Source organism: Carcharodon carcharias, chromosome 11 (assembly GCF_017639515.1).
Source record: "Carcharodon carcharias isolate sCarCar2 chromosome 11, sCarCar2.pri, whole genome shotgun sequence".
Taxonomy (NCBI): domain Eukaryota; kingdom Metazoa; phylum Chordata; class Chondrichthyes; order Lamniformes; family Lamnidae; genus Carcharodon; species Carcharodon carcharias.
In genome coordinates, this window is record NC_054477.1 from 40,794,552 (window position 1) to 40,813,719 (window position 19,168).

General features: G+C 41.2%; 1 protein-coding gene across 2 annotated transcripts in view; it reads right to left on the reverse strand.

The window, feature by feature from the left end:
- Nucleotides 1-19,168, reverse strand: part of nbeaa (neurobeachin a) — a 1,069,212-nt gene that overhangs the window by 898,487 nt on the left and 151,557 nt on the right. The gene's annotated exons all lie outside the window — the stretch shown is intronic.

Consider the following 19,168-nt stretch of genomic DNA (forward strand, 5'->3'; position numbering starts at 1 on the left):
ACCCACCCTCACGACTACAAATCCTACCATTCTATAACACTTAAATATGCTGCGTCATTACTCTACTCCATCTAAAATGCTTAGTTAGAATTACAACCTTGTTGTCACAGTTAACATTTACTCCCTGATCTCACAATATTTTCATGTGCAAAGTGATAGCATGTGTCTAATGCTTTCTTTCCCATTTAATAATTGTTTCCAATCTTCCATTTGTTCCATTTCCCTGCCTCTATGCCTCCCATATACAATTTTTCACCAGCTCTGTATCTCTCTCTCTCAGATTCTCATTCTCTTTCTGCATTTCTCTTTCCTTCAGTCTCTTCTCAGACGTGTTACTTTGCTGATTAACTTAATTTGTCTTTTACCTCTTAAAAGGCAGGAGGCCCCACAGCAAGATTGGGGACAGCACTTCTATCCCAGGCCAGATGTTTTTCCCATCACTGATGTGGTAGATCTAGAGCCTCAGCCCTGACTGGTACTGGCATGTCTGGAAGCCACTGCGACAGGCACAAGAGAGAAATAAAACTACAGGCCAAAGAGACGGGACAAGCCAGGAATGAGTAGGGGTGGCATCCAAAAGCGAGCAGAAGGGGAGGGAACAGGGAGGCAGTATTAGCTCCTTGGTGATGAGCACAAAGCCTGGAGCTGAGGATGGGATGTGAGCCAGGGCTAGGCTGGGCTGAGATGGAACTGAATGGAATAAATCAGGGCCAATGGCCACAGCTGGAAGAAAACAGGTCAACAAGGGTTGGGTGGGTGGCTTGGGGCTGCAGAGCAAAAAGTTGATAGAGAAGAATGTTATTTTGATGAATAATAATTTAAAGTAAGTCTTCCTTGGGGGAAAAAAGTAAAGTCAGAATTACAGCCATGCTCAGAGTATATATCCTCTCCAAAATACTACACCAGTTACTTTTTTTTTGTTACTGCCTGTGTTATCCGAACAGTCAGGGCTAAGAAAAAGGGAGAGAAAAACATGGCTTGGTCAATTTTTTTTTATATAAACATATATTTTTGATTGAATTCATATCATTATAGTTGATTAAAAACAGTCAGCGGTGGCTCAGCTGGTAACACTCTCACCTTCAAGTCACAAGGTTGCAGGTTCAAGTCCCACTCCAGGATTTGAGCAAAAAATCAATGACCTTTAAGAGCAGTAGAGCAGTGCTATGCTTTCTGGGGTGCTGTCTTTTGGTTTAGCATTAAACATTTAGCATCTGCCTGCCTGAGTGGATGTAAAAGATCCCATGGCAATATTCGAAGGAGGGCAGGGAATTATCACCAGTGCCCTGGCCAATATTTAACCTTCAATCAACATCACAAAAACAGATTATCTGGTCATTATCACATTTCTGTTTGTGGGAATTTGTTGTGCACAAACTGGCTATGTTTTCTACATTACTACAGTGACTACAGTTCAAGGGTATCACATTGGCTGTAAGTACTTTGAGATGTCCGGTGATCATGACAAGTACTCCATAAATGCAAGTTTTTTTAAAATTCTTCACGGAGATACTAACACTAAAGACAGATGTTAAGGAGGAGCGACTGAGGCTAAGGCCTGGAGAGAGTCAGAACCTCAGGATCATAAGAACAGAACAGAAACTGAAAATCAAGAAAGCAGAGAACAAATATCTAAGTGCAGAGTATATATAAAATATCAAAATTTATTAATTCACATCTATTTAAACTAATGGACCTCTCATCGCATTGTTTACTGTAAAAATTAGAGAAAAATTAGGACAATGTACAAAAAATTGAATTACAAATATTCAACATTTGTTCACCAGTTTCTAATTGTCCTCTTTTTTATCCCTGCCTTTCTTTTATACATCTTTCTTTCCTCTTCTGTTGAGGTTATCTTCTTTTGGTCTGTAATTATTGCTGTTTCTTATTTAACTCTCAAGTGTTTTTTTGGTACTTCCAATGAGGTGGTCTTCTTTTATCATCTGAGCCTGATATTCTGCTCCACTATAGGAACTGCTTTAAGATCAGGATTAATTGTAGCTGGGGATGGGGGAGGGAACATAGTAAAAATTAACCATCAGCAGGGGAAGGATGCAGTGGGATAAAACATTTAAGGGACAATCTAATTAAGTGAGATTAGTAGTAGGAATGGAGACTTTATAACAAAAGTAGAAGCAGAGCTACAAGCAGGTCTGAAACAGAGCTAGAGAATACTAGCTGTGATATGACTGTGTACTGATATTGTATATTTAGAGAGGCCAAAATAAATTGGGAGTGACAGTCCAACAGAACAAATGAAACTTCTGAAAAGGAACAAAATTCAAAAGCCCCAAAAGAGGAAAGATGTCTGACACAATGCTTACAGAACAGATCACCAGCAGCGTGCAATTTTATGAAATTTTGAACTTATGTAAGATTTTATAACATCTCTGAAGAATACCTTGAAGCATTTCCACAAATTATTTTGGAATCTATTTATCTACAAAACCAACTTACATAGAGCAAAATCCCATTAATAGTAATGATATGGATGTTCATTTAAACTGTTCTTGGTGATGATGTTCGAGGAAGAAATGTTGATCAGCATAGGAGGCAACTCTCAAATACTGCAAACATATCAATACATCCACCTCAATTTAACACCTCATTTGATGGGCAAAATATTTTTGCAAGGAGATCATGTTTTTATGTGTTTTCTATATCATCTTATTTTTGGTTATATACCCTCAACTGACTGAGGGAATAACAAGGTCACTTAGAAATCAGAAAACCTATTTGAGCTGTGTGACTGGTTTGTTTTGTAGTATCACTCTCAACTGCCAGATCTGGAAAAAATTGAGCACTTTGGTTAGTTTAGTACAAGATGTTGGTTCCTAATTTTTATATTTCCTCTCTATATTTAAGTGAATTAAGTTGCTTTAACTTAAGAAAAAGTGGTTACTTCAGCGAATCAGGAAGCATGGCAAATGACTTTTCAATAAGATAAAAGCAAAATACTGCGGATGCTGGAAATCTGAAAACAAAAATTGCTAGAAAAACTCAGGTCTGACAGCATCTGTGGAGATTATATTTCACCACATTTCTATTTCTCTTTAATTCTGATGAAGAGTCAAACGGACTCGATAAGTTAACTCTGTCTTCCTCCCCACAAATGACTTTTCATGCTACTAGTACATTTAATGTGTGATACACGCTATGATCAAGAGTTTTATGTTGATAGAGGAACTGTGTTATTTTCAATCTGGGAGGTTCATATGATGCTGCTGCAGAATTTTATTGACTTGCAGCACAAACCTACACCAAGTTAAGAGCTCAGGTGTTCCATGTATGGTGTTATTTGTAACTTAATTTAAAATGGAACATTTCAAACAACATAAAGAGTGCTGTGAGAGTAAATGTTGGTTAAAATATAAGATTATAATTCCATTTTTGTGAATACTGATGAGGAACTTATTGAAATAGATCAGGTTTATTTTCATTACTTTGTGCATCTTAGTTTGAAGTCTGAAAATAAAATAACTATTATGTTTGCATGCATTTTTCAATTTACTAATCCTGTCATTTACATGACAAAGCAACTATGTTTTTTTCAATTTATAACAATATTAAGTATTCAAAATGCCAAGTATTTCTTCAGCTTGAATGTCGTTTTTAGGAACATAATGCTGTAAGTTGCATTGCTGTGTTTAAAATATAACAGTTAAAATATAAACAAAATTCAGCTAAATTCAAACATAAGTATGGTCAAATATAATTTGCATGAGAAGCTCTGCAGTCATAAGGTTTGTAGTTTATGACCTGCAGAATTCCAAGCCTACTGCTGATTACTTGCGTATATGAACACAAGACAGCCCATCTGAGCTAGGCACTCAAACCTAATAAACACAGTGGTAGCATTGGACATGAAAGTTTTTATCAGCAGCAAGTTTTACAGCATTATACATATTAGGATGGACCATGTGTTTATGGCAGAAATATCCTATATTTTGTTTTCAAGTGATAGTCACTTTAACAACATGGTTTCTCTAGGGTATGATTTCTAGTAAAGCACCTGGCTTCGAGTAAATGATCATGTGACCATGTTGCCTGGGAGATAAGCAATAGAGGAAGGAAATGTCAACATAAATGAATTAAAGGGGTGAGATTCAGTGCTGACGTAGTGTGGGTTTAGGATCAAGACCAAGCTGTCTCAGAAGAGCAAACGACTTTCACACACAGAACTCTGGGATAGCCAAGGAGCGCAAGGGGCCGTATGACAGGAGGGGGCTGCGCGAGGCAAGGGGAGGGGAGGGGGATCTCTTTCACACAGATCTCTGGAATAACCAAGGGGTGTGTCTGTGTGCAAGAGCATCGGGGTGGGTGGGGGGGGAGGGGGGGGCGGGGTCATTACTATCTACCATCTTGGAAGGGAACTCGCTTTTTAAGATAGAGTATATTTATTAGTACTCACGTTCTTTGACTTTTGCATAGAAAAGTTTTGACTTAAATCATGAATCTTGTGGCTTCATTTTTTTTAGTACAAACTTGGGTTGTCGGATTCTTTAAAAAACAGGCCTCTAATAAGATCATAACAATTGAGGCTCTTGTCCCGGATCATAAAAATATCCAATATTAAAACTTGAAATTAGTAATGTTTTCAAGGGATACAGAAATTCTGCTAAACTGTAGAAACTAAGAACAAATAGATCATATGTAAGTTTTGCCACTGAAAAGCAAAGGAGACATTCAATGCCTATACATAGCTCTGTCACCACTTTGTGGATAATTCCCACTCCTATTTTTAATTCTTGGCCTTTGAATTCTAATCTATATGGGAAATATAAATCCTCAGGTTAATTCATAAACATTGACACAAGGAAATAATTCAGACAGCTTCTATTCCTTAGTCACGTGTTATATTTGTTGGGATCCATCAGGTGCCCAATTGTTTACCTTGCAAACCATTTTCTATAAAGAGCTTAACTAAACTGAGGATTAACACCAAGATACTGAAACTGCACACTATATTTTAAACATTAACACTCAATCAAACGTTTTGCTCAATAAGTTCAATTTTTGTTTTGAAGAAAAGATAGTCTGGAAATGAGTTTGCAAAATGCCTTTTTGGATTTCCTAGAATAATATATTGTAGAACCAGCTAGGATTAAAGCTATTTCAGATCCTGTATTGTGCAATGAGTAGGGCTAAATTTGTAATTTCATATTAAAAGATCCTCTGAGGGAAACGTGATCATAATGCAACTGAAACCCATGGACTTAAAGAGGAAGCTTTTAATGGAGTAAAGAGTTTTGGTAAGTCTGAGAATTGGCAAAGGTTTAGAAACCAGAAAAAGGCAACCAAACATAGATAAAAATGGCAAAAATAGAATATGAGAGTAAACTAGCCAGCAATATAAAACAGATTGGAAGGGCTTTTACAAATAAATGAAAAGCAGAAGAGTAGCTAAAGTAAATGCTAATTCCTTAGAAACAGAAATCAAAGACATTATCAAGGGGAATGAGGAAATGGCAGAGATGCTGAATAAATATCTTGTGTCTGCCTTTACAATTGAAGACACAACTTAGATGCCAGAAATAGAAAACAGCCAAGGGGCTAATAAGAGTGAGGAACAGAAGGTAAAACATATCAGAGGAGACAAAATATTAGAGAAACTTCAGGGGCTAAAAGCCGACAAATCCCCAGGTTCTGAGGGCCTACTTCCTAGGGGGTCACAATTTTCCCAAATTCCTTAGCTTCTAGAATGGTCCCAGCAATTAGAAGTCAGCAAAAGTAACACTGCTATTCAAGAAGTGAGGGAGAGAGAAAACAGAGAACTTCAGGCCAGCTAGACTGACATCAGTTATTGGGAAAACATATTCTTCACAATATTTAAAAAGTATTTAGATGAGCACTTGAAACACCACAGCATACAGGGCTACGGGCCAAGTGCTGGAAAATGGGATTAGAATAGATACGTGCTTTATGGCTGGCACCGTCACAATGGGCCGAAGGGCCTGATTCTGTGCTGTATAAATCTATGACTAAAATACTGCAAGGAAGATAAATGATAAATATGAACTAACAAGCAAACCATGTTTGAACACAATAAACTGCACAATAAATGGCAGATGCAACCATGACAGATCACAGATTTCTCAGCACCCCACCCAGACATCAGCATCCATGGTGAGTTACATAATCTCACGAAAACAGTTTCCACTTTTGAAGATGTAGCCTCTGAATTCTCTCAAAAGCTGCTCTGACTCAGACTGCCTCAGTGACTGCACACCTCCCAATGGTTCAATCTCTTCTCCTAGACTGTCTTCAATGGGATTCATAAAGCTACACGTCACCCTAATTACTGGCACAATTTTAGCTCTTTAGCAGACAGCTATCTTCAACTGAGCTGGCTCTGCCCCTCGGTTTCTTCAAACTCCAGTCACCCATTTGCACCAAGCTATAAATTGCTCCATGGGCTTCTTCTGAGCCAGCAACCTTCTGGGCTCACCTTTTCTCGCCACCACAGGTCCCATGATCAGGTTTCCATGCCACCATCGCCATGCAGGGACCCTGGTGATTTCAGCCACAGCTCCCAAGAACCTGGAACACAGGGCTTAGCAAGCTTGGACTGTCACCCTGCCATGCTTCGTGCAGGCACCAGAAATCTTGAGTCTACTGTGAAATGGAGTCCTCAGCCTCACCGGGAACAAAATAAGGTCACACCCCTTAATACTCTCCACAATACTGCCAGACCTTCTGAGTATTTCCAGGATTTTCTGTTTTTATATCAGATTTCCAGCTTTGTGCTAAAGAAGGGAGTGGTGCAGCGAAGGTTCGCTAGCTTGGCTCCTGGGATGACAGGGTTGTCCAAATGATGAGAGGCCAAGTAAACAGGCCTAAACTCTCTGGAGTTTAGAATAAGGAGTGATTTCATTGATACATACAAGATTCCAAAGGGGCTTCACAAGGTAGACACAGAGGTTATTTCCCTAACCTGGAAAATCTAGAACATGATGGCACACCATCAGTGTCAGGGATCAAGCATTTCAGACTGAGATGAGGAAACATTTCTTCAGAGGGTTCAGATTCTTTGGAATTCTCTGCAACAGAGGGTTATGGATTCTCTATCATTGCATATATTCAAGGTTGAGGCTGATTTTTTGTCATTAAGAGCATAAAGAGGTATGGGGAGCAGAGATTTTAGGTAGAAAATCAGCTGTAATCAGTGCATGGTGGAGCAGGCTCGTTTGGTTAGCTCCCACTCCTATTTCTTATGTTCTTAAATACATCTGTTTTAATTGAGATTTGCACAATTTCATAGGCCCACGTTTTAGTACATAGAAAAATCTCACCTTGAGCTGCATGGTTTAGACAAAATGGTTTAATTAATTCCTTATGAATACAAAGTTTCTGAGATAGGATCAAACAATTATGTTCATTGCATTCTTTATTAACTGTGAGTAAAAACCCCCCTAAATTGCTCAGCAGGTTTATCGAGTGCATAGCTATGATAGACTGGGAAGGAATCCAGTTCAATCCTCAATCTGTGCTGAGTTAGCCTGCCAACGCTCACTGTAAAAGGTATACTGGCTTTGGTGAGGTACAGGACAAGATATGGAGCTTCTGAAACCAGGATCCAACCGAATGATAACTTGTCAAATGAGGAGCTGTTCAAATATACATGATGATTTCATAATTGCATATTTTTTTTAAGGGGAGATGGAGGCATAGTGGTAATGTCATTGAACAAGTACTCCAGAGGCTCAGGCTAATGCTCTGAGTAAATGGATCAAATCCCACCATGGCAGCTGAAATTTAAATTCAATTACGAAATCTGGAATATAAAGCTAGTCTCAGTAATGTTGACCACAACAACTATCACTGATTGTTGTAAAAATTTATTTGGTTCATTAGTGTCCTTTAGGGAAGGAAATCTGCCATTCTTACATGGTCTGGCCAACATTTGATTCCAGACCCACAGCAATGTGTTTAATGCTTAACTGCCCTCTGCAACAGCCTAGCAAGCCACTCAGTTAAAGGGGCAACTGGGGATGGGCAACAAATGCTTGATGCTGACCTTGCCTGTTGACATCCATATCCCATGAAGGAATTAAAAAAAAAAAGACCTTCATGGATAAATGCATCATAGGTATAATATGAGCACACAAAGATAACACATTCATGTGCATTAAGATAGACAATATTAGTTATTCACGTCTGATGTCCAAAATTCAGCACCCTTGGGACCTAGACCATGCCGGATTTCAAATCTTCCCAGATTTTGGATTACTGATAGTAGAACAGGCAGCTTTGTGTCCAGAGAATAGGGAGAGTCCGGGGAGAGAGATCTTAAAGCACTGCAATGATTCTTTGATTCAGTGGACTCAAGTTTGTGCGTGTGCACAACTCTCATTGATTCTGTCCTCTAGGATTAGCCCGAGAAGGGCCTCTTCATTCCCGCGCTTAATCTGCTCCGAGAGCAGCGCCAAGATCTCGCAGAATCACAGAATCTCACAGTGCAGAAGAGGCCCTTTACCCCATCGAGTCTGCACCGACACGTGAGAAACACCTAACCTAACTACCTAATCCCATTTACCAGCACTTGGCCCATAGCCTTGACTGTTATGACATGCCAAGTGCTCATCCAGGTACTTTTTAAAGGATGTGAGGCAGTGCATTCTATACAGTCACCACCCCGAGTAAAAAAGTTCTTCCTCACATCCCCCCTAAATCTCCTGCCCATCACCTCGAACTTGTGTACCCTCGTGACTGACCCTTCAACTAAACTGCTCCTCATCCACCCTGTCCATGCCCCTCATAATCTTGTACACTTCAATCAGGTCGTCCCTCAGTCTTCTCTGCTCCAACGAAAACAACTCAAGTCTATCCAACCTCTCTTCATAACTTAAATGTTTCATCCCAGACAAAATCCTGGTGAATCTCCTCTGCACCCCCTCCAGTGCAATCACATTCTTCCTATAATGTGGCGACCAGAACTGCACACAGTACTCCAGCTGTGGCCTCACCAAGGTTCGATGCAAGTCCAACATGACCTCTCTACTTTTGTAAGCTATGCCTCGATTGATAAAGGCAAGTGTCCCATATGCCTTTTTCACCACCCCACTAACATGCCACTCCGCCTTCAGAGATCTATGGACACACACACCAAGGTTCCTTTGTTCCTCAGAACTTCCTAGTGTCATGTCGTTCATTGAATACTTCCTTGTCAAATTACTCCTTCCAAATTGTATCACCTCACACTTTTCAGGGTTAAATTCCATCTGCCACTTATCTGCCCATTTGACCATCCCGTCTATATCTTCCTGTAGCCCAAGACACTCAACCTCACCGTTGACCGCCCGGCCAATCTTTGTGTCATCCGGAAACTTACTAATCCTACCCCCCCCAGAGTCATCTATATCATTTATATAAATGACGAATAATAGGGGACCCAGTACAGATCCCTGTGGTACGCCACTGGCTTCCAGTCACTAAAGCAGCCTTCTGGCATCACCCTCTGTCTCCTGCAACTAAGCCAATTTTGAATCCACCTTATCAAATTACCCTTATCAAGTATCCCATGTGCATTTGCCTTCTTTATAAGTCTCCCATGTGGGACCTTGTCAAAGACTTTTCTGAAATTCAAATAAACTACATCAACTGCACTACCCTCATCTACACACCTGGTCACCTCCTCAAAAAATTCAATCAAATTTGTTAGGCATGACCTCCCTCTGACAAAGCCATGCTGACTATCCCTGATCAAACCTTGCCTCTCCAAGTGGAGATAGATTCTCTCCTTCAGAATTTTCTCCAATAGTTTTCCTACCACTGACGTGAGACTCACTGGTCTGTAGTTCCCTGGCTTATCTCTACAACCCTTCTTAAATTAGCTGTTCTCCAGCCCTCTGGCACCTCCCCCGTGGCCAGAGAGGAATTAAAGATTTGGGCCAGAGCCCCTGTGATCTCCTCCCTTGCCTCCCTCAACAGTCTGGGACACAAATCATCCGGACCTGGAGATTTGTCCACTTTTAGCGTGCCAACACCTCCAATACCTTGTCACTGCCTATATCAATTTGCGCAATAACCTCGCAGTCTCTCTCGCCAACTTCCATACCTTCATCCTCATTCTCTTGGGTGAAGACGGGTGTGAAGTATTCGTTCAACACTCTACCGATGTCCTCTGGCTCCACCCACAGATTGCCCCCTTGGTCCCTTACGGGCCCTACTCTTTCCCTGGTTATCCTCTTCCCATTGATATACTTATAGAATATCTTGGGATTTTCCCTACATTTACCAGCCAAAGCTTTCTCATATCCCCTCTTTGCCCTCCTAATTGCTTTCTTAAGCTCGGCCCTGCACTTTCTGTCCCGAGAGAAAAATGTCTGGCTGTCAGACAGCCGGATTTTGGGTATTGTACCTGGAGCAGCAAAACACATCACTTTGGCTGAGTCCTTGGAAGAGAAAAATCATTTTGACTGAAAACATGCATAGGTGAGCAGGAAGTTGGAAATCAACTAAGGAAAGCATCATGCCCAGGTAGGGCTCTAAAGAGTTTGTCAAAACTTACATTCCATTCTCACACAAGTGGTCACTTACATGAGAGGGCTGCCAACACCTGCGTGGCATGAACTGCCTTCAGAAGACATTAAATATTGTCTAAAACTGAAGGGAGAGGAGAAAAAGATTGCAATGCCACACAATTAATTCAAAGTGAAACAAATGCAAGATTTAAAAATGCCTATTACAGGTATGCAAGTTATTTACCAATAGAACTGCTTAAAAAGCATGTCGGAAGTAAATTTCTTCTTCTTCCTTCTGCCCCAAAGTTTTTACAATTCACGAGTGATCAAACATAATGTAATTATTGGTCCAAAATATGTACATATTCTTTTGAGGGGAAGTATGGAATTCTTCAATACCTACTTTTGGCACACAGGTCTGCCCAGTTGACATGAATCATTTCATACACTAGATGGAGGCAAAGCAATAAAGATAGCAATGCAACTATAAAATAAAATAAACACGAACTCCTGACTAGATCTGGAATCAGGAAAAGGTGGCAATAACAGCATGCACATTTGGCTTACACAGCGTCCACCGACACACAAGTAGTTTCTCCCACTGCTGACGTCACTGATGTGGGTCTATCACAGCCAGTATCAACACTGGTTTGCGCCCTTCCACTTGCCTATCTGCCACTGGCCTGCTCCCTCTGAAGCCTTCCTCACATTCTGTCCTCCACTGGCGCACACACTCTGCTGCATCAGCCCTCTCCTGAGCACTCACCACACAGTGTTCCTGTCTCCAGCCACTGCAAGCCAAAGTGACAGTGGAATCCTATTTTGGGGATATTCAAGTTCACTCCATTCTACATTATTTACAATGCTCTAGACAACCGTGTTTCAAAACAATCTCATGTCAAAATAAAACTGCTCATTTTTCAAATAAAAATACAAATGTATCTTCACTTTCGCTAAGATTTATAAGAATAATCTATCTATCTGTATATGAAAGAACAAGTTTTGGGTGTTGCAGGCTCCAGTCGCTGGATTTGATGGCACATACAACTGCAACCTCTGCAGCTGCAACATCACCATATCCAAAGCACTATAACTCCAGACATTGAACAGGAACAAAATCTCAGAACCCACTCCAACTGCCGGCACATGCACAGTTTCTACCACTGCTGACGTCATTGTTGTGCATCTACGGTTTGCCTCCCACTCCCCACAAACTCTCTACACCATTACCCCACCCCAACTCACTGCACCCTTTCTTTGTCGCTCCCTCCTGCTCGTCAATCCATCCTGCTCGCCACAAGACACAGGCTGGAGTGGGAAGGAGCAGAGGGCAAAGCCGGGTGGGAAGCAACGAAAGGTGTGGGGAGCTGAAAGAAGTGGGGGGTGGGGATAACAGGGGAGAACAAGAACTATGTTGGGTGTTGTTTTCTGCTGCCTTTGTTAGACCTGTGCCATTTTTGATGTAGGCAATTGCCTGGGACGTCCCTGTCAGAGAGTGCACTCTCTGTAGTTGTGGCATCAGCCAACGTGGTCATGTAACACAGGCATGAGAGCAAAAAGTAGTGACGTTATGGAAGATACTAAATAATTGTAAGGAACCCAGACAGACAGTTCAGTTTTTGCTCTTTACTAAGAGCAAGTGTTTGCCATGGTTATGGTATTGTGTTGCTGGAGAAGAAGTGAACTATCTGCTAAATTAATCTACTTCTGTGAAGCTAAAAGTAACAAGTAAAACAGGAGAATTAAACAACCACTGTGATGTAAGAAATGGATTAGATTCTGAATGTTTCCCACCTAAAATTCAATAAGGTTCCCAAATCATAGCTCTGACGCATTTTTAATAAGCTTTTCTCAGTGGTCTAGGAAGCGAAATTCGAAGGCAGACAAAGCGAAGGCCAGCATCAAATGGGCACTCCCAAAGCACACAGCGTTCACAAGGTAGATGATTTGAAGGCACAAATAGAGGTAAACTGATATGATTTAATTGCCATTCCAGAGATATGGATACAAAGCAACTGAGACTGGGAACTGAATATTCACAGGTATTCATCATTTAGGAAGGATAGGCAAAAAGTAAAGGGAGGTGTGGTAGCACGGTTAATAAGGCTCAAGATTAGTACATTAGTGAGAAAGGGTCTTAGATTTATGGATCAAGATGTAGAATCAGTTTGGGGGGAGCTAAGAAACAGGGGCAGCAAACATTGGTGAGAGTTGTTCACAGGCCACCAAACTGCGATGGTAACATTGGGCAGCCAGGAGCTGGGGAAGTCCCATGGGGTGGGGAGACCCTTGAGGGAGGCAGCCAGGGGTGGGTTCTCCCCAGGAGGTGCGGCAGTGAAGCGGGTGAGCAGGTGGGGGTGGGGGGGGGGTCGCGGGTGCAGTCCAGGTTCGACATGGGTCGTCTTCTAACATTTTCTGAGTAACTATTGCTGCATGACAGTTGGAACCATCCAAAGTTTGCCATTTAAAATCACAATTTTTGGGCTGTTTCCAGTGCAGGGCAATTGCCCATAGGAAGGTTACACTTCCCAGGCAATTGCCATGCATCCTTACCTGAGAACTTCAGGGGTGGGGCGGGGGGGAGGGGGGGTCCCCAGTGCATCTTTGGGGTGCTCACCAGATATGATGCCCTGGAGTTCAGAAGTTATGTCCATACAAATGCAAGCTAGCAAAAAACATAAAAGCGGACGTTAAAAGCTTCTTTAGGCACGTGAAAAGGAAACAATTAGCAAAGACAAACGTGGGTCATTAAAGGCGGAGACAGGAGAATTTGTAATAGAGAATAGGGAAATGGCAGAAAAACTACACAATTACTTGTGTCTGTCTTCACAGAGGAAGATACAGAAAATCTCCCAGAAATACCAGGGAACCAAAGGGGCTTGTGAAAATGAGGAACTGAAAGAAATTAGTATTAATGAAGAGGTAGTAATCAGAAAATTAATTGGATTGAAGGTTGATAAATCCCCTGGACATGGTGAGCTACATCCCACATTGTTGAAGGAGGATGCTATACATAGTGGATGCATTGGTGGTTATCTTTCAAAAGTGTGTATAGATTCTGGAGAGGTTTCTGCAGACTGGAAAGTAGCAAATGTAACCCCACAATTTAAGGGAGGGAGAGAGAAAACGAGAACTATAAACCTGTTAGTTTGACGTCAGTAGTAGGGAAAATGTTAGCATCTATAATAAAGGATGTGAGAACTAGACACTTGGAAAATAATTGTGATTGGGCAAAGTCAGTGTAGGTTTATGTAAGGGAAATTGTGTTTCACAAATCTGTTGACATTTTTTTGAAGATATTACTTATTGCGTAGATAAAGGAGAACCAGTGACTGTGGTGTTTTTGGGTTTTCAGAAGGATTTTGATGCAGTCCCACACAGGAAGTTCGCAAACAAAATTAGAGTGCATGGGATTGAGGATAATATCCTGCTATTGATTGAAAATTAATTAACAAGCAAAGGCCAGAGAGTAGCAACAAACGGGTCTTTCTCAGGATGGCAAGCTTATCGTGGAGTACCGCAAGGATCAATGCTTGGGCCACAGCTGTTCATAATCTAAATAAATGATTTGGATATGGGGACCAAATGTAATATTTCCAAATTTGCTGATGACACAACGCTAGGTGGGAATGTAAGTTGCAAGAATGATGCAAGGAGGTTTCAAGGGAACTTGGACAGGCTAAGTGAATGGACAAGAAAATGGCAGATGGAATATAATGTGACTAAGTGCAAAGTTATCCACTTTGGTAGAGAAAAACAGAAAGGCGGAGTGTTTCTTAAATGGTGAAAGGTTGAGAAGTGTTGATAGCCAGAGGGACCTGGGTGGCCTTGTTCATGAGTCACTAAAAGCTAGCATGCAGGTGCAGCAAGCAATTAGGAAAGCAAATGTTATGGGCTTTCATCGCAAGAGGATTTGATTACTGGAATAAATGAGGCTGCAATTGTATAGAGCCCAAATGAAAGCTCAGTATTGTGTACAGTTTTGGTCTCCTTATCTAAGGAAGGAGATGCTTTCCAGAGAGGGAGTGCAACCGAGGTTCACCAGGCTGATACCAGGGATGGCAGGATTGCCCTATGAGGAGAGATTGAGGAAATTGGACCCATATTTTCTACAGTTTCAAAGAATGAGGTGATCTCATTGAAATTTACAAAATTCTTACAGGGCATGACAGGGTAGATTAGGCAGGATGTTTCCCTTGGCTGGTGAGTCCAGGACCAGGAGACACAATCTCACAATAAGGGGCAGGCCATTTAAGACTAAGGAGGAATTTCTTCATTAAGAGGATGGTGAACCTTTGAAATTCTCTATCCCAGGGGGCTGTGGATGCTCAATCATTGAGCATGTTCAAGGCAGAAATCGATAGAGGATACAGTGGTGTACCTCAAGTGATTGGTATTAGGACCACTACTGTTTTTAATACATATTAATAATCTGGACAAGGGAATAATTTCACAATTTGCACATGACACAAAACTCAAATGTAGCAAACTGTGAAGAGGATAGTAACAGACTTCAGGAGCACAGTTTTGAAGAAGAGTCACATTGGACTCAAAACTAGCTGCTGCCAGGCCTGCTGCATTTTTCCAGAACTTTGCTTTTTTATTGCAGGAGCACATAGGCAGACTCCAGCACTGTTCTCCACTACACAGGTGAAATAGGATCATACAGTTCTATGAGGAGCTTGACACTGCTATCAGTAGAATCTCCAAGTTAGAACATCTTTACCTACTGCAGGATTTCAACAAGCGTGGGCACAGAGCATGAGGCATAAGCAATAAGAAATGGCCTTCCTGCCTCAGACATTATGCCCTGGGAGAAAGAAATGAAAGTGTACAGAGACTACTTGAGCTTTGGTGCTACCACAAGCTTTGCACAACTAATACCTTCTTTCAGAACAAACCATGCCACAAGGCGTCCTGGAGACTAAAACTATGTGCAGTATTCTAGGTGTGATCTCACCCAATGCTCTACCTGTACCAAGACTTCCCTACTTTTATACTCTCACAAGTAAGACCAACATTCCATTTGCCTTACTAATTACTTGTACTTGTTTGCTAACTTCTTGTGATTCATCCAAGAGGATATCCAGATCCTTCTGTACAACAGCATTCTGTAGTCTCTCTCCATTTAAGTAATATTCTGCTTTTCTATTCTTCCTGCCAAAGTGGACAGCCTCGCATTTTCCCACATTATACACCAGCAGCCAGATTTCTGCACACTCGTTTAACCTGTCTATATCCCTTTGCAGACTGTGTCCCCTCACATCTTGCTACCCTATCTATCTTTGTACTGTCAGCAAATTTGACTACAATACAATTAGTTCCTTCATCCAAGTCTTTAATATAAATGGTAGATAGTTGATTCCTGTGGCACCCCAATTAACTGCATTTTGCCAACCTGAAAATAACCCATTTACCCTAACTCTGTTCCCTGTTAAGTTAGCCAATCCTCTTTCCATACTAATATATTATCTCCAACACCATGAGCTCTTATCCTGTGTAGTAATGCCTTTTGGAAATCCAAATACTCTACATTTACTGTTTGCTCTTCATCCTGCTTGTTATATCCTCAAAGAACTCTAATAAATTTGTCAAACACGATTTCCTTTTCCTTTGATCTTATTTTGATTTTCTAACGTCTTGCTACTTCTTCCTTAATAATGGATTCCAGCATTTTCCTATTGACATAGGTAACTGGCCTATGGTTTGCTGCTTTCTGTCTCCCTCCTTTCTTGAACAGAGGTGTTATATTTTCAGTTTGCAATCCTCAGGGGCCTTTCCATTTTCAAGAACTTTCAACGGTCACAGCCAATGCATCCACTATCTCTGCAGTCACTTAAGACCCTAGGATTCAGGCCATCAGGTCCAGGGGACTTGACAGCCTTTACTCCCATTATTTTTCCTAGGGCTTTCTCTCAAATGATTGTGATTGTTTCAGTTTCTCTCTCCCATTTTTCCCTTGATTTTCTAGGAAGGGGTAGTAGCAATACTGGATAGGATAAAAACAGAGCAGGTACTTAAAAGGATGGTAATCCTTACATGTCATCTAGTCCAGATGGATTGCATGCTTGCTCACTGGGGGAAGCAAGGATAGAAATTGGATTTTCATTCCTTCTTGGATATGGTGGTGGAGCCAGAGGGTTAGAGGATTGCAATTGCTGCACCCCTATTTACAAAAAGAGCAGGGTGATAAACCCAGCCACTACAGTGTCAGGAGCACTTTAAGGAAACAATCTAGGACAAATTTGACTGGTATTTGGAAAAGCATGGCCTAACAAATCAAAGTCAGCATAGGTTTGTTAAATGTAAATTGTGTTTGATTAACTTGAGTTCTTTGATTAAGTAATGCTTCATGGCTGATGAAGGCAATGAGATTGATATTTTGTGTAGGTCTTTCAAGGGTATCAACAAGCTCCCACATAATAGACTTATTAGCAAAATTAAAGGGACAGTGGTATGAACACAAAATTAGCTAAGAGACAGAGAATAGTGGTGAACAGTTGTTGTGTCCATCAAGGGTTGATATTATGACCAAAGCTCTTTAGCTTGCCTGAAGCCTGTTAAGTATCACATGGTTATGGAGCTATTGCTGCAGTTTGATAATTGAACAGTGAAGGAGTTGAGAGCGATTGGACATTATTAGCATACATGTGAAAACTAATCCTGTTTTTTTGGACTGTGTCAGTGAGGGGCAGCATAGGGACATACAAATTAAGAGTAGGATATTTGGCCGCTTGAGCTTGCTCCGCCAATCAATAAGATCATGGCTGATCTGATCACATTCCTGCCTACACCCGATAACCTTTGACTCCCTTGTTAGTCAAGAATTCATCTAATTCTGCCTCCTGAGTTCAATGACCCTGCCTCTACCACTCATTGGGGAAGAATTCCAAAGACTCACAAACCTCAGAGCAGAAGAAATTCTCATCTCCATGTTAAATGGGAGACAGCTATTTTTAATCTGTATCCCCTAGTTCTAGTCTCTCCCACAAGAGAAGACTTCCTTTCAGCACCCACCCTGTCAAGTGCCCTCAGAATCTTAAATGATTTTGATCACCTCTCTTTCTTCTAAACTCCATTGGATACAGGCCCAGCTTATATCCCAACCTTTCCTCCTAAGATAACTGCCCCATCCCACGTATCTGTCGAGTCAGCCTTCCCTAAAATGCTTCTAATGCATTTTTATCCTTCCTTAAATAAGGAGGCCAAAACGCTACACCGTATTCCAGCTGTGGTCTCACCAACGCCCTACACAACTGTAGCAAAACATCCCTGTTTTTATTCTCCATTCCCCTTGCAATAAATGACAACATTCCATTTGCCTTCCCAGTCACTTGTTGTACCTACATACTAACTTTTTTGATTCATGCACCAAGACACCAAGATCCCTCTGTATCACAGAGTTCTGCAATCTCTCTCCATTTAACTAATATGCTGCTTTTCTATTCTTTGCGCCAAAGTGGACAAGTTCACATTTCCTTCATTATACGCCATCTGCCAAATTATTGCGTGCTCACGTAACCTATGTCCCTTTGCAGAACCCTTATATCCTCTTCACGACATACTTCCCTACCTATCTTTGCATCATAAGCAAATTTAGCAACCATACATTCGGTCCCTTCAAGCAAAACAAACTGTAAATTGTTAAGGCTGCAGCACTGATCCCTGTGGCACACCAATTATCACACCTTGCCAACCTAAAAATGACCCATTTATCACTACTCTGTTTCCTGTTAGCTAACCAATCCTCTGTCCATGCTCATATGTTACCCCCTACACCATGAGCTCTTAGTTTGCATTGTAACCTTTCATACGGCACCTTGTCAAATGCGTTCTGGAAATCAAAGGACAGCACATCCACAGGTTCTCCTTTATCCACGTTGCTTGTTACTTCAAGGAACTCCAATAGATTAGTCCAAAATTAGCCTTTCACAAAACCTTGCTGATTCTACATGACTGCATTAAGATTTTCTAAGTGCCCCTAATAATAAATTCTATCATTTTCCTTATGACAGATGTTAAGCTCACTGGCCTGTAGTTTCCTGCTTTCTGTCTCCCTCCTTTCGTGACTAGAGAAGTCACATTCGCTATTTTCCGATCTGATGGGGCCTTTCGAGGGCCCAGGGAATTTTGGAAAATTAAAACCAATGCATCCGCCATCTCAGCAGCCACTTCTTTTAAAACTCTAGAATGAAGTCCATCAGGGCCTGGGGATTTGTCGACTTTTAGTTTTAATAATTTTCTCAGTAGACATTCTCTGGTGATCTGTATTTATTCTAAGTTCTTCCCTCTTGTCCACCTCCTAATTCACAATTATTTCTGGAATGTTATTTGTATCCTCTACAGTGAAGACAGATGCAAAATATCTATTCAATTCATCTGCCATTTCTTTATTTTCCATTATTAATTCCCCAGGCAGTCTCTATAGAGGGCCAGCTTTTCTAAATACCTGCAGAAATTCTTAGGGCAGAATTTTTCTCTCCAGCCATTAGCCGGATTTGCAGCAGACAGCAGAGAGGGGAGGGGCAAAGATATGACAGGATACAAAAAATCAGTTTCCCAACGTCAGGAAATGAAATTGGCTTCTTCCCTTCCCAACGTTCATGATGAGTTGATGACGGGTCGGGTTTCCTGCTGAAGCTCAGCAGGAACCAATTTTGCATCTCATGCATGCTCACTGAAACCCCAACAGACTGGAATCA